This window comes from Lissotriton vulgaris, chromosome 12, assembly GCF_964263255.1.
Source record: "Lissotriton vulgaris chromosome 12, aLisVul1.2, whole genome shotgun sequence".
Taxonomy (NCBI): Eukaryota; Metazoa; Chordata; class Amphibia; order Caudata; family Salamandridae; genus Lissotriton; species Lissotriton vulgaris.
Genome location: NC_141700.1, coordinates 71812727 through 71825715, shown reverse-complemented (window position 1 = coordinate 71825715; position 12989 = coordinate 71812727). Strand labels below are relative to the sequence as shown.

At 44.4% G+C, this 12989-nt stretch overlaps 1 protein-coding gene across 1 annotated transcript in view; it reads right to left on the bottom strand.

Annotated features, from left to right (window-relative positions):
- CSNK1G2 (casein kinase 1 gamma 2) overlaps positions 1–12454 on the bottom strand; it is a 142410-nt gene extending 129956 nt beyond the window's left edge. Inside the window, exon 1 of the mRNA XM_086947172.1 lies at positions 12267–12454. The gene's annotated coding sequence lies outside the window, so the exon portion shown is untranslated. The remainder of the gene's footprint in view (positions 1–12266) is intronic.
- Between the last annotated feature and the right edge of the window lie 535 nt (positions 12455–12989).

Genomic DNA, 12989 nt, shown 5'->3' with positions numbered 1-12989 from the left:
AAATGACGCAGGAGTACATCATATGTTGTACGGCTAAAAGTCCGAGAAAACAGCAACACTTTGTAGGCTAGGCCTCTTCCATAGTTAGCTAGGACACTGTTCTACCAACAAATTAAGAGAGACGCTGTCAACAGTACTTTAAAAGCGGTCAACCTACGATGACCGAACATCGAATGCGGACTCCGCATTTCCTTCCTCTCCTCAAATCCTTGTTTGTGCCAATCCTACGCAGAGAGCCTGGAATAACCTGTGGTGTGGGCTTAAATCTCTGGGTAAGATTGTGTTAGCGTATGCACTGCAGCTTCCCTCAAGCTCCGCCTCGCAATGAATTCTGATACTAGTCCCCTGCACTCTGTACCAAAGCAAAACATGCTTTGCAAGCCATTGCAATGCAAAAAAACACCATTGTCACTTTTTTTTTGAGGTTGTGTACGATGGCTTCAAACCTGTACATAACAGGATCTTTATCAAGATTGTTGGCTAATCATGAGGCCAGGCATAGAGGCGTTTAAATTTAGGTAGCTTTGAAAGGGTTTTTGTTAGTGGCAGTTTTAAAGAGAGGTTAGTCATTCCCTATAGATTTTCAGACACGTATGGTTTAAATGGGGTGCAAGGAGCAGACAACTGCCGCAGTCACGCGGCCAAGCAATGGTAAGCTTGCGGTCAGAAGAGAAGAAAATCAAACTCTAAATACTTAAAATCCTTGGTTGCTCTTGACCGACTGCAGACAGACCCACCAATTCTACATCAAGTTTTGAGAAAAATCGACACACAGACATACCATACAATACATGCACAAGTGGTCTATGCAAGTACTATAGGACATAAAAACAGGTCAAATATATAAATCAATTTAATTGACTCAGGTTATTTCGCCCCTACGGAACAAAAGTTTTCCATTAATTCCAAGGTACTTCTGGCTGCTACATGCACAAGTCTTATTGATGCATCTGTCCTCCAGCTGAGCGTGAGTAATATGGGCACACAGTGGAAATAATGTGTGAGAAACTTTTATTTGGCGCTGTCAACCACCAGTTCAACAGCAAGCTGAAGACGCCTTTTGTTTATAGTGGAACTTGGGGTGGGAATGTTAGATCTACTCCTGGGGCAACTATTGCACCCCATTTTCAGTCAGTTTGCTCAAACTGTCTGAAACATAATCCAGACTAAGGTGGTCAAATGGGCAACAGGGTGAGCGATTGCACCACCAGAGAGCCAAGTCAATCAACCTGAAATAATCATGTGTGTTCCTACAGAGTGAGATCAAAAGAGTGCTACAGCAAATACCAAACTCAGCTGTGCAGAAGTGAAATGCCATGCTACTGGCGAGCCATGTCATCAGACAAGACAAGCTATCATGTTCAAAGTCAGTGTGCCAAGCAGCCACGTGGGTTACAGAGGAACCAGGCTACAATCCAGGATCGCAGTCCTGTGTCCTAACCGAAGAATCAAATCTATGAAGCCAAAATGAAATCCACAAAAATAGGCAAGTAAAACATTCTTCTGCATTATTAGGTCAACAAGGACAAAAGGGAAGGGCAGTGCTTTGCCATGACAGGTGTGCCAAGTCAACAGCACTAAATAGTTGGCAAGGTAAAGTCTAACAAGACAAAGAAAAGATCACTGGGCCTACAAATTATTTGATCCAACAGCAGAAAGATTAATCCGCATTACTGAAGAGCCAAGCCATAAAGTGAGAAAAGTTGTATATGTATTGTCAGATAATTAAACCTATATGTTAGAATTATCAGAGGAGTCATTATCAGACTGTTTCCTATTTTGCTTTGAATTAAATGGCACAAACCGGTTTTAGGATATTGAAGGCTACAAAGGTATAAAACATAGGCCAATGCAGGGACACAAATTAGAGGAAACATATCCATCCTACTTAACAAGATCTGCTTCTTAAACTGAATGACATGGACGAAAGTAATCGAGAAGGAAGTTTGCCTTGTTTTTTTACGTGATTATACTGTATGTTTGTTCAAGTCAATGCTGGCATCAGTGTGCGGATTTCAGAGATTGCTTCCTCAACTAACCCAAGTGCAGTTTACGAAACAACCACCTATCTGAAGAGCCTGACTAACATTGGGTAGTATGAGGCTTGTTAGAATGGACTGCTTTATAAACTTTACCTTTATATGCAGTACTGTGCACCTGTTACCAACTTTCCTCCGGGGGAAGGAGTTAGGAAAATAAAGAACCTTTATTAGGGATATGCTGACAGCGCAGCTCCAGCCATGAGACTGCAACATGCATTCAGGCAATCTTTCCACGAGATCGGTCCGCAGTAATGGTTTCATGAGCAGCGTCAAAAGCGCAAACTAAGAGGAACCAACTATCCATCACGAGTCAAACGCAAGTGATTGCAGAGACTGGCTCAGGGCAAAAAGGTGAAGGCACACTTCAGTAACTGAGGGGGACAGACAGAAAATCCAAGTCAGATCTGAGTTAAAACCAGTCAGGAAAAGCTGGGCCTGACCTGGCTTCCGAAATAGGATTTTTTTTTTTTTTTTTTTAATAGCAGGAAGCAGAGTTTAGTGCCATTTCAAAGAGACCATATGTGTCTGGTAAGAGGGGCGATTTTGTTGCTACCCTCATGATGCAATATTCCACCTCCAGCTGGAGCTCTCCTGTCTGATCTTGTGTGGCACAGCATCTTAACTAGCAAACCCCCCTATAAACAGGTGGTAGAATAATTTCATTTTTAACTTCACAGAAGCATTGAATGTACGCAAGACCTGATCCAGCGCCTGAATGGTGTGGAGATATATGGATTTAGGCAAGAATCCACGTGCACAGAGATTGTGGTTTTACAGTAGACAACTGGCTGTGAGCCATGGTTTCCTTAGTTAGCTACTCCCTTAAAGAGCAAGTTTTGAGCTCTTAGCTCTAGCAAGCAAAGTCTTCGGCTGTCTCTAAAGTGATCATAAACATCCTCTCATTCGTGAAAGCGGGTGATCACAGTACAGGGATCTCCACCCCCAACAAACTACCAGATGGTGCTCAAAGACCCACACTTCCTTTGATTTGTATGCTGGTTGCTGGAAACTGCTGCCGGGCTGAGATTTATTTGTTCAGAGAATAGGTCTTCCTTCTTTGCATCTGCACTTCGGACATGTAACTTGTCGGGCGAAATAAGGTAGTTTGGCGTTAATAGTGCTGCATCAGTTGCTTCTTTATTATGATCAAGTGTCACCATGCTCTAAGTACTAAGTGATAATTAAGAAAACAAATGTTGGTTTCCCAAGAGGGTTGGCATTCTAAATGCAGCACTTCATACCCCGGCGGGAGAAGCAAAGGTTTGCCGTTTGCATGGGGATGGTGGAAGCCCTTTCTAAATGCATGCTCGAACATGGAACTTCTTATAGAATTATCTATGGGGAAGAAGTCAGTGAGGTGCATGAGGTTTGGGGGCCTGATCTAAATGCAGAGTGGCAGGGTCACTGCCCTTAAGCATGTGTTGGGGAATACGGGGAGATACTTTGGGCATGTGGGTACTTACTTATAAGAGAAGGGTTAAAACAAAGTAGTTATAAACACAGGAAGAGGAATGTTACTACTTTCCAGGATTCAAAAGGGTTGCATAACAACCTTATTCTTGCTGGCAGCAGTTACAGGTCTTCATCGTTTGCACTAAGCAGTTTTACTTGGTACAATATTTACTGTAGACAGGTACAGGTGGGGGAGGAATAGCCCGGGTCAAAATGGTCTAAGCTGATGGCAGGTCCAGATAGTTTGGTGAAAGGTGGGATCCTTGATGCATGGAACATAATCTATGCCCCTTGCTTTAAAAAAGTTAGATCCAGCAGCTCAGGTCAAAATTAATGACGAGGACGTGCCTGCTGCGTAATATGGAGGTTATGGGGCTGTATTTTAGATTTTTCATCGCTTCTTGATACCTACTCGGAAGTATGCACCTGGAGTAGTACAAGCGGAAAAGTAATACACAGATGGTAACCTGTACCTTTTATTGAAACCCCAATATGGGGCTACTCCAAACAGGACTCTCATTACGTAAAATAATTGTTTTCTAAGTTGTGATGCAAACAGACTAGACTCGCGGAAACATCCAAGCATTCCTGCTCTTCGTGTCAATTATTCAGCAGAGGGCTATAAGAATTCTTTTTAGAGAATATTAATAGCATCAGCGCCCGACACCCCAGTCCAGTTATTCAGAGTTAAAGACTATTGCAAGCCGCAGCCAGAGCACTGTCGCTCTGCACAGCCTCCCCATTTTGTACAAGTTTGCAAGGGAATTAACTGATGAATGGCTGACAGGATGCTCGAATGCCCGAAGTGTTTTAGGGTTTCTGGAGAAAGTACCGAATGAATGGTAGTAGTCGGTCAGCTGTAGCTCTCCTACACCTAATGTACACAGATCTTCCTGGCCCCCAGGCAAATGCAGCTTCTCAGAAGTGTAAACCTGCAGAGCTTTGCACACAGGTTTCCAAATATTACCTTCACCGTAGCATGTTATTAGGGTTCCCCAATACAGTTCATAGCAAAATTAACAAAACCATGAAGATTTCTGTGATGCAGAGAGAGAAACTATTTTACAAAGACCGAGAAACTATTTTACAAAGACGAACAAAACTCCTTCCAAACTCCAGATGGATCAAGAATTGAAGGGGCAGCCAGTACCCCACACACCAGGGCAGCAGTGACAATCCTGTAGGCCTGTGGAACGAATGCAACAAAATCAACATATAGAGTCTTTGTCAGGGCTGATCTGTACAAACGAAAACTAATCTTAGCGTGCACCCAGAACGATACGAACAGAACTGCCATTTCCCTTTGAATCCCTATGGAACATGTATTAATATACACAGCCCTTATTACTAACGGAAACAGATATTGGATTTTTAGATAATGGAAGCCACCGTGGGATTATAGAATTACAGGACAAAGATCTCGAGCTTGCTCCGTTCTGCTTTCTCCTCCCTCATGACGACAAACTCTCCTGAGCAGAAACAAGGGAAATCAGCAGAAATTGAAAACTAAAAAGGATTTTTTTTTTTAAACGTTGTTACAGCCAATGTCCGTTTTCCTGCCAGCAGTGGTAAAACAAGAGTGGATTTGACTAATTCACATTTTGGTTGTTCACCATACAATGACTCCACAGCACCTGTTCTAGGCCTTCATGAAAGATTCCTGATCTAAGCCCGGACGTGTTCTCTGCTACACCTGCTGAAATGTATGCCTAATTAGTTTACCACCCTTCCCATAAACATTACAAACCGGTCCTGAACAGGCCACAAAGGTTTCACTTTAAATGACCCATTTATGAAGCAACAAAGGAGTGGAAAGCTGCTCTCTTACCCTATAGAGTCTTGTACCCCTGTTCTTACGATGTTTGGTGCAGACTTTGCACCATTTTGTTAGTGAACCTTTCTACTGGTACAGGACCATGGCTTGTTTGCTTACGGTTTCTGCCAGTTGCAGTGACCAATACAATTGACAATAATCACTAGAGGTTTACTTCAAGAATTCCACTGAGCACTTTTTGGATTTCTCAGCCATAAGACTGGGCACAATCGTGAGATGCACTGAGGGCAAAAGGTATGCCCAGTCAGATTCCCTAGGTCAAGAGTTAAAGCTCAAACAGCACCTCAATGGCGAGGCCTAACAAGGCCTTGGATTGTTCAGGGTTCCCGATCTGAGGGCGCATAAGCCGGCAGTTCATATTGCAACAGGGCAAGAGCTGAAATGTATATGGTTGTTTATGGCACAAAATGACCAACAATACAGACTGGCATGCAGCTAAAAGGTATTACCAGTGGAAACGATAAATTACGCATTACAACCAACACTTTGTTCCCCTCATGTTTCAACCTTGAGAGGCAGTCACTTCTAGAAATCTCCTCTCTTTTTGAACCTCCCGTCAAAAGAAAAGTTCATTTCCTGGCACTCTACTGGCAACTACCTTTTTTGAAAATGATTATTTTTTTCATTGAAGGATTTTCACCTTGTACACTTCTATTTATTCCCTTTCTCACTTACTCTTTTCTTTCTCAGTGGGATCTAGCTGAAGATTTATTTGTCAGTTCAAAATTAGTAATATTTTTTCACTTTACAAGCTTTCTACTTTACAAGCTTTCTATGGGAACATTACCAATCTCTTATTTTCTTTCGATCTTGAAAACTTTGTAAATCTCTATTTTACATGTGAACGCTGGATATAATAAACAATCTTTTTGTACTGAAGAAGGTATGTTTTCTACTGAAAAAGGTACGTTATCTCCCCCTCTACTAATGACATTGTAGGGAAGGTTTGAGGTCAGTGGACTGGAATATTCCAATGCCAGGTCTCCTGTGCAATCTTCTTTAAGCTGTACAGTTCCCCTGAGTTTCTTTGACCCAAATATAAAATTTGGCCATTGGTTGGGATGAAATGCAGCTTCTTGCAACCAGATTATTCAGTACCTTATTACACCCCTCCTTGACTATGTCAGGCCAAGTAAGGTCAACTTGGTTGCATTGTATTACTGTGCAGAATCTGAAAAGCATGTCAGACCCCTGCACATAACGTGAACGAGTGTCATCATTTTAACCAGTAGAAGCAGCGAAAAGATTGCATGGCATGAAGTGATACATCTGGTGGATGAAAGGTAACTCAATGTTACTTCTACATAAATAAATCCTTGGTCTCCTATCCCTCTGTCATGTCAGCTCCTATCTATGCTACTCTTCCTGGGACACCGGCTCGGATGTTGACCATCTCATTCGGGAGGCTTGTGCATTCAACGGAACTCTGAAATGTTTGGTAAAATCTAATCAGAAATGTAATCTATTTTCAAAACAATCATTCTAAACACAGTGGCATAAATGACAGAAATAAACGCAATCCTATGCGTGCCAAACCAAGTACACCAGAATTTTATCTTGGAAAGTTTGAGAAATACAGCAGGCATGGAAGGAGTGCACTCGTTGAGCACCACGACAACATGGTCTGCATCGCATTTACTCTGTTTTATTTCTGTATTTCGCTATTTTTAAAAACATTACTAGATTGGGAGAACTTCTAGTATTTCCCTTACTGGAGGATTACGTATTCTGTTGTAGTAGAACAAGTCTGTTCCAAAAGGTGGCTGGATATCTAGATTCATCTTTCTCCACTTGACAAGAATGTTTATTCCTTGCTACAAATAGGGATTGATGGTATGTGTACATGTATAGTAACATTTACTGCCATTTGTGTGGTCCTATAGCAGATTAGAAATGTGTTCTCTCGTTTGCAATACTTGCTGACTGAAGCTAAAGTGGCATTAAGACATTGTATTTGGTTGTATCATTGTATGTCCTATTTTTTAGAGGAAAGCTGTACTGGATATGGACAATGGAGGCTAGACAACACTAGTTTCGTTTTCAGTAAAGGGTTATAGTAGAACAGAGGTCAACCAGGTCCTATTTTGGATAGGTTTGGAGCATTATGTGCATGGACCTATATACTGCAGGGCACGGCTGTGTTTTGTATTTAGGTGATTGTTATGATTCCTCGTACCTTGGCCCGCTATGCAGCTTTGATGCCATTCCATGAGCATGATGCCACAATATATCTAAGTGTCTTATTCAGGATGGTCGAAATACATGTGGAGAGGATTTATATGTGATGTTAAGGGGTTGAATGCTTAGACAACTATAAACTTTAGAGAAACAAAGACTGTCTGTGTAACCTTGCTTAATCCACCTTACAATAAGCAAAAGAAGAGTTCTTTCCATTCATGAGAGGTATGTGGAGCTTATTGTTTAATTTGTTATACCCTCAAAAAACACAAGATGAGAACTCAGATGGTGAGGTCGATCTACAAACTCCCTGGGCATCACAAACATTCCTAGAAATTTCATGGGGTACTTTTGTAATTGTCTTATTGGGGATTACAAATTCCCGTCCATACGCTGCCCCTGTGACTGGGTCACTTAGAAAATCAGGATCTAAACAGTTTGTATTACACACCCTGCTTAGATCCTGATTTTCCAAGTTACTGAGAAAGGCTGGAAAACAACATACTCAAACACACTTTTGACCAACGCCACACCTACAGTGGTCCTAAAGGAAACTTTATTAAAACAACTAGACATCTGTGTGGGATGCTCTACAATCCATATTTTAGGGAGGAAAGGATTTCTGGAATGTGAAGTAAAAGGCAGGGCCACACCTGAGTTCAGTTCTAATCTGACATCCTTGTGCTTAAAGGAAAGACAGGAGTCCATTTTCTTGGAAACAATATATAATGAAAGGAGGATGATATAATTCACAAAAGTGAATCAAAATAATATTAATTTTCACTGACCATATGCCACCTAAAACATTTCCTAGTAGATATGTTTGTGAGTCCATCTAATATCACTTTAATTACTTTTCAATTTGATCTCTCACACTTAAGTCAGGGGGCTTAAAACTACAGAATGTTTAGCAGTCCAGTATGAAGCATGAAATTACTTAAGCGATTAAGTATTTTTTCTGCAACACTTTTCTGTTTCCAAGTTTATGTAAATATTTGTAACTATTTCCTTTTTACATATAAATTTGCAACACAAATGTTTACACATTCTTTCTGCAAACAATTTACTATGAAAACCATGTACACCAAAGAACGGTTGGCACATATGTTTCTTCCCTCAGCGCTTTCAATACAAATGAACTTCTCCCTGTTTGGCTAACACAAATAAATCCCTGACCTGGGAGTAAGATTTTATAAATATCGAGAGAGAGCAAGACCTGCTCATGTCTGGGTTTCTTTGACTGCAAATATGTAGGGCTCAGGGTTGATCATAGTATCTAGATGTATATGAGAAGAGATACCAATCAAAATGCAGTGTGTTTAAGAAATCGTGTCTGATCGAAATGGGATATTGAAGCATAAGCATCCCTGGATGCTCAGAGATAAATGTGTGCTGAATCCATTTGTTGAGGATTACACTCAACAGGCTTCCTGGATGTTCTGATGGGTTGGAAGCAGCTTAGCACCAAAGGAGGAATTGAGGTAGACCATATCTACCTGAACTCAGAGTTTATCAAGGATTCAACATCAATCTCCCCAAATGTAAAACATTTAGTCTTACATACCTGAAAGTAATACAGACGTCAGCTTGTTACCATAAAAGACTAACAGGATGCACAGGAGAAAAGATGCAAGCAAAGATGTTTAAGTTAAAAACGAGGGGTCACTTTGCTTTCCCACTGGACTAGCATGGAGCTGATTTAGCATAAATAGGGCTTAAATAATGTAAACAGATAAGGAAGTTCAGGTTTTATCAGATGAATGTGATCACAAAGGGGGAAAGGATCTTGAAGATTTGGGGGAGTTATACCAGGTACCCCACCATGTTGGGGGGGGGGGGGGGGGGGCCAGAATACAACTCTACCTTTTAACAAGGAGGGGTACTACTGCTCCTTGCGGATTTTGACAGTGGTAAGGGATGAGGACTTTATCCCTCAATTATAAGGTAAGGGATGATACAGTTATGTCCCTTGACAATGAGGGCATGGACAGTGAAATCTGGAAAGATACAACCCTGATCATTGAGAAGGGGGCGGCGGGTATAACAATGCCTTTTGAGGATGACAGCAAGGAGGACACAACTTGGCCCATTGAAGATGGGGAAAGTAATCTGTACTTTAAAGAATGGGGGTGGGAGGAACACCCTATTTAACGCCGCACATTAAATAGGGGAGACAATCGATTTGCCTCTTAGAAAGAAGGGTTCTCTGCCCCTAGAAGATATGTCGACTATGCCATGCAGATGTGAAGGAGGATCGGTTCCCTGCAGATCCGAGAAAGGGTGACCCGGCCCCTGCGGACGAGGCTTGGCCCTGACCACAGTCCCTGTGGACAAGAAGAGACTTTGCACTTCTCTGCCTTTTGAATGGAGGGAGGCATGCATCTAGCAGATGGAAATGTAGCCCCTGGTAGACAGGAGGGGTTACTCTGCTCATTGCAGCTGTGTGTGGGCTCTAACCCACAGGAGTCTCTCCTCTAGCAGATGGAGTGGCTGGTTGCTCTTACATATTGTGGTGGCACTCTGCCTCTTGCACATGTGATGGGACAACCCTACCTCTAGCAGATAAGTGGGCTGTATTGTTGCCTCCTGCTGAGGAAGTGACTGCCCTTTGCAGGTGTGGGGGCTACTCTCCCTTTTGCATAAGAGAGGGGCCTCTGCCCCTTGGTTCGGCCCCCCCACTCCCCAGGGGGAGGGGGGCAGTGGTGCGGGGACAAACGCCAACCCGGAAGGGAATGTGTGGGCCCCGGAAGTGAAAAGGTCACCCGGCCGGGTGGGAACCGGCTGGTTACCCCAGAGTGAGTGGACACCGGATGCAAAAGGGGCCATCCGGTTGGGTTAAAGCAGACGCTTACCCAAGGAGTGTGTGGAAACCGGAGGTAAAAGGTTACCCGGTCGGGCCGGAAGCAGAAGCTTGCCCGGAGAGAAAGGAAAAGGTGTGTCCCAGGGAGGGGGTTACCTTGGCAAGGATAGCTGCACTGAATGTAGGGCACAGTGCAGAGGCATTGGTGGTTAAGGACGGGGACAAGTCACTTTGGAAAAGAGAGCCGCACTGAATGTAGGGCACAGTGCCGAGCTGGTTGTGTAAGAACGCACAGTCGCCAGACAGAAATAATGGCGTGTAAAGGATCGCTTGTAAGTGATAATGCCTAATAATCTGCGGCCTTAATTCTTCCATTAAACAAACTGGTGTGGTCTGAATTTATTGGGATTCGGGCGGTGCGACCATGTGGGGGGTGCCTCTGCTGTGCCCCTTGGTTCGGCCCCCCCACTCCCCAGGGGGAGGGGGGCAGTGGCTGGACCGGGGGTCTCAGTGGAGGCCACCCCCGGGGGGCAGAGCCCGAGCACCCAATGATCGGCGGGTGATAAGGGGAGCAAAGGCAGGGAAAGAGAAAGGGCGGGACCACCAAGCATTGGGGCTGGGCCAGCTCAGCCATAAATTTAAGGTAGGAATGTGGTAGGGAGATAAGGGCTATTTAAGGGTGGGCACCGGGCACAAGGCCCTCTATCTCCGGGGAATTTTGGCAGGAGAAGACCCGCCCACCCACCCTTGGAGGGACAGGAATTGAAGGGGGGGGGGTAGACAAAGGGGGTGAGATTTGTTGCAGAGGCATATGGGGCTTACAAGAGATCCTGTGGTTTCGGAAGAAGGGACAACAGGCGGTACTTACAAAGCGATCCAAGAAGAATACAAAAAGCAGGTGGCGCAGCGGGCTCAGACTACAAATGGGGCAGGCAGGACCCAGGGGGTCACTGGCAAGCTCCCCGAGCTCCCTGTGTTCAGGTGAACCGGAAGTAAACAATTAATTGCGCAACTCGGGCGGGGGCGGGGACAAACGCCAACCCGGAAGGGAATGTGTGGGCCCCGGAAGTGAAAAGGTCACCCGGCCGGGTGGGAACCGGCTGGTTACCCCAGAGTGAGTGGACACCGGATGCAAAAGGGGCCATCCGGTTGGGTTAAAGCAGACGCTTACCCAAGGAGTGTGTGGAAACCGGAGGTAAAAGGTTACCCGGTCGGGCCGGAAGCAGAAGCTTGCCCGGAGAGAAAGGAAAAGGTGTGTCCCAGGGAGGGGGTTACCTTGGCAAGGATAGCTGCACTGAATGTAGGGCACAGTGCAGAGGCATTGGTGGTTAAGGACGGGGACAAGTCACTTTGGAAAAGAGAGCCGCACTGAATGTAGGGCACAGTGCCGAGCTGGTTGTGTAAGAACGCACAGTCGCCAGACAGAAATAATGGCGTGTAAAGGATCGCTTGTAAGTGATAATGCCTAATAATCTGCGGCCTTAATTCTTCCATTAAACAAACTGGTGTGGTCTGAATTTATTGGGATTCGGGCGGTGCGACCATGTGGGGGGTGCCTCTGCTGAGATCACTGCAAATATAAGCATTTATTTCCACTGATGAGGGGCACCTGTTTCCTGAGATTGAGAGGGGCCTCTGTCCACTCTGCCATTTTTAGACGAAGCTTCATCCTAAATAGAGTGTGGGTGTTGTGTCTCCCACGAGTGAAATGATCCTGACTTTGCAAAGCGATTGGTGGCCCACCGATAATGGGTCCGAAATCGTCTCCTAAGAGAATGGGGAAAAGAGGGTGTCTTTCCTTCCTCAAGAGGTGGGTAAGGCCTCTTACAGATGAGTTCCCAAAGCCTCCCTCAAATGGCCAACAGGAAGGGATGTGTTCAACGTAAGCAACAGGATGAACTCACAGCCGCCTGCCCGTAATTCAGACCCAACACCCCATGCACGTCTGGAGGCTTCTTACCTGTCTTGGACGGTCACAGGGGGGCGGCAGTCCTCTCCTGCACCATTAATCCCTTCATTCTCCTTGCTCTCTTCGCCTGCTGTTGTCTCTTTAAGCCTCCACCAGCCTGCCTTCCATTCGACAGTAACAATCCACCAGCTGCTCCCCTGGCGTAAGCGTCTCGCCCGTCCCAATCCCTGGCCTACGCCACTGGCGTATAGATTGTCCGTGAATGTGCGGAGTGAGGATAAAAAAAAAAATATCAACCTATTGCTGTGCCGCCTCGCGCAAGCGCACTGACACCACCAGCAAAGGGCGAGGGGGTGGCAGCACTACGTAGGTTGCGTAGACGGGTTTTCAGAATGCGCACGCTCTTGCAGGGGAGGGAGGAGACGCCCAATGCTTTACGGCTATTGGATTGGGAATATGGGACGAAAGACGAAGAAAGCTGTTAAACTCTCCACCATGGACGCCATCTTGTACAAACCACCCTACTGCAAAATTCTCAACTTTTGTTTTTTCCCCATTGACAAACGAAATAGAATAAGACCTACATTCCAGATTAGTCCAAAAACTTTTTCTCAAAATAGATTGATTTTATAACATGTCTCTTAGAATGTTTATATTTTAATAACATTATATATTTGTAAATGATGTTTCCTACCGTTTTAAAACTTTGGCGTGAATAATTACGGTTTCTCACAAAGTTTTTCCTTTTAACATTTTATTTTTTATTCTGTTAAA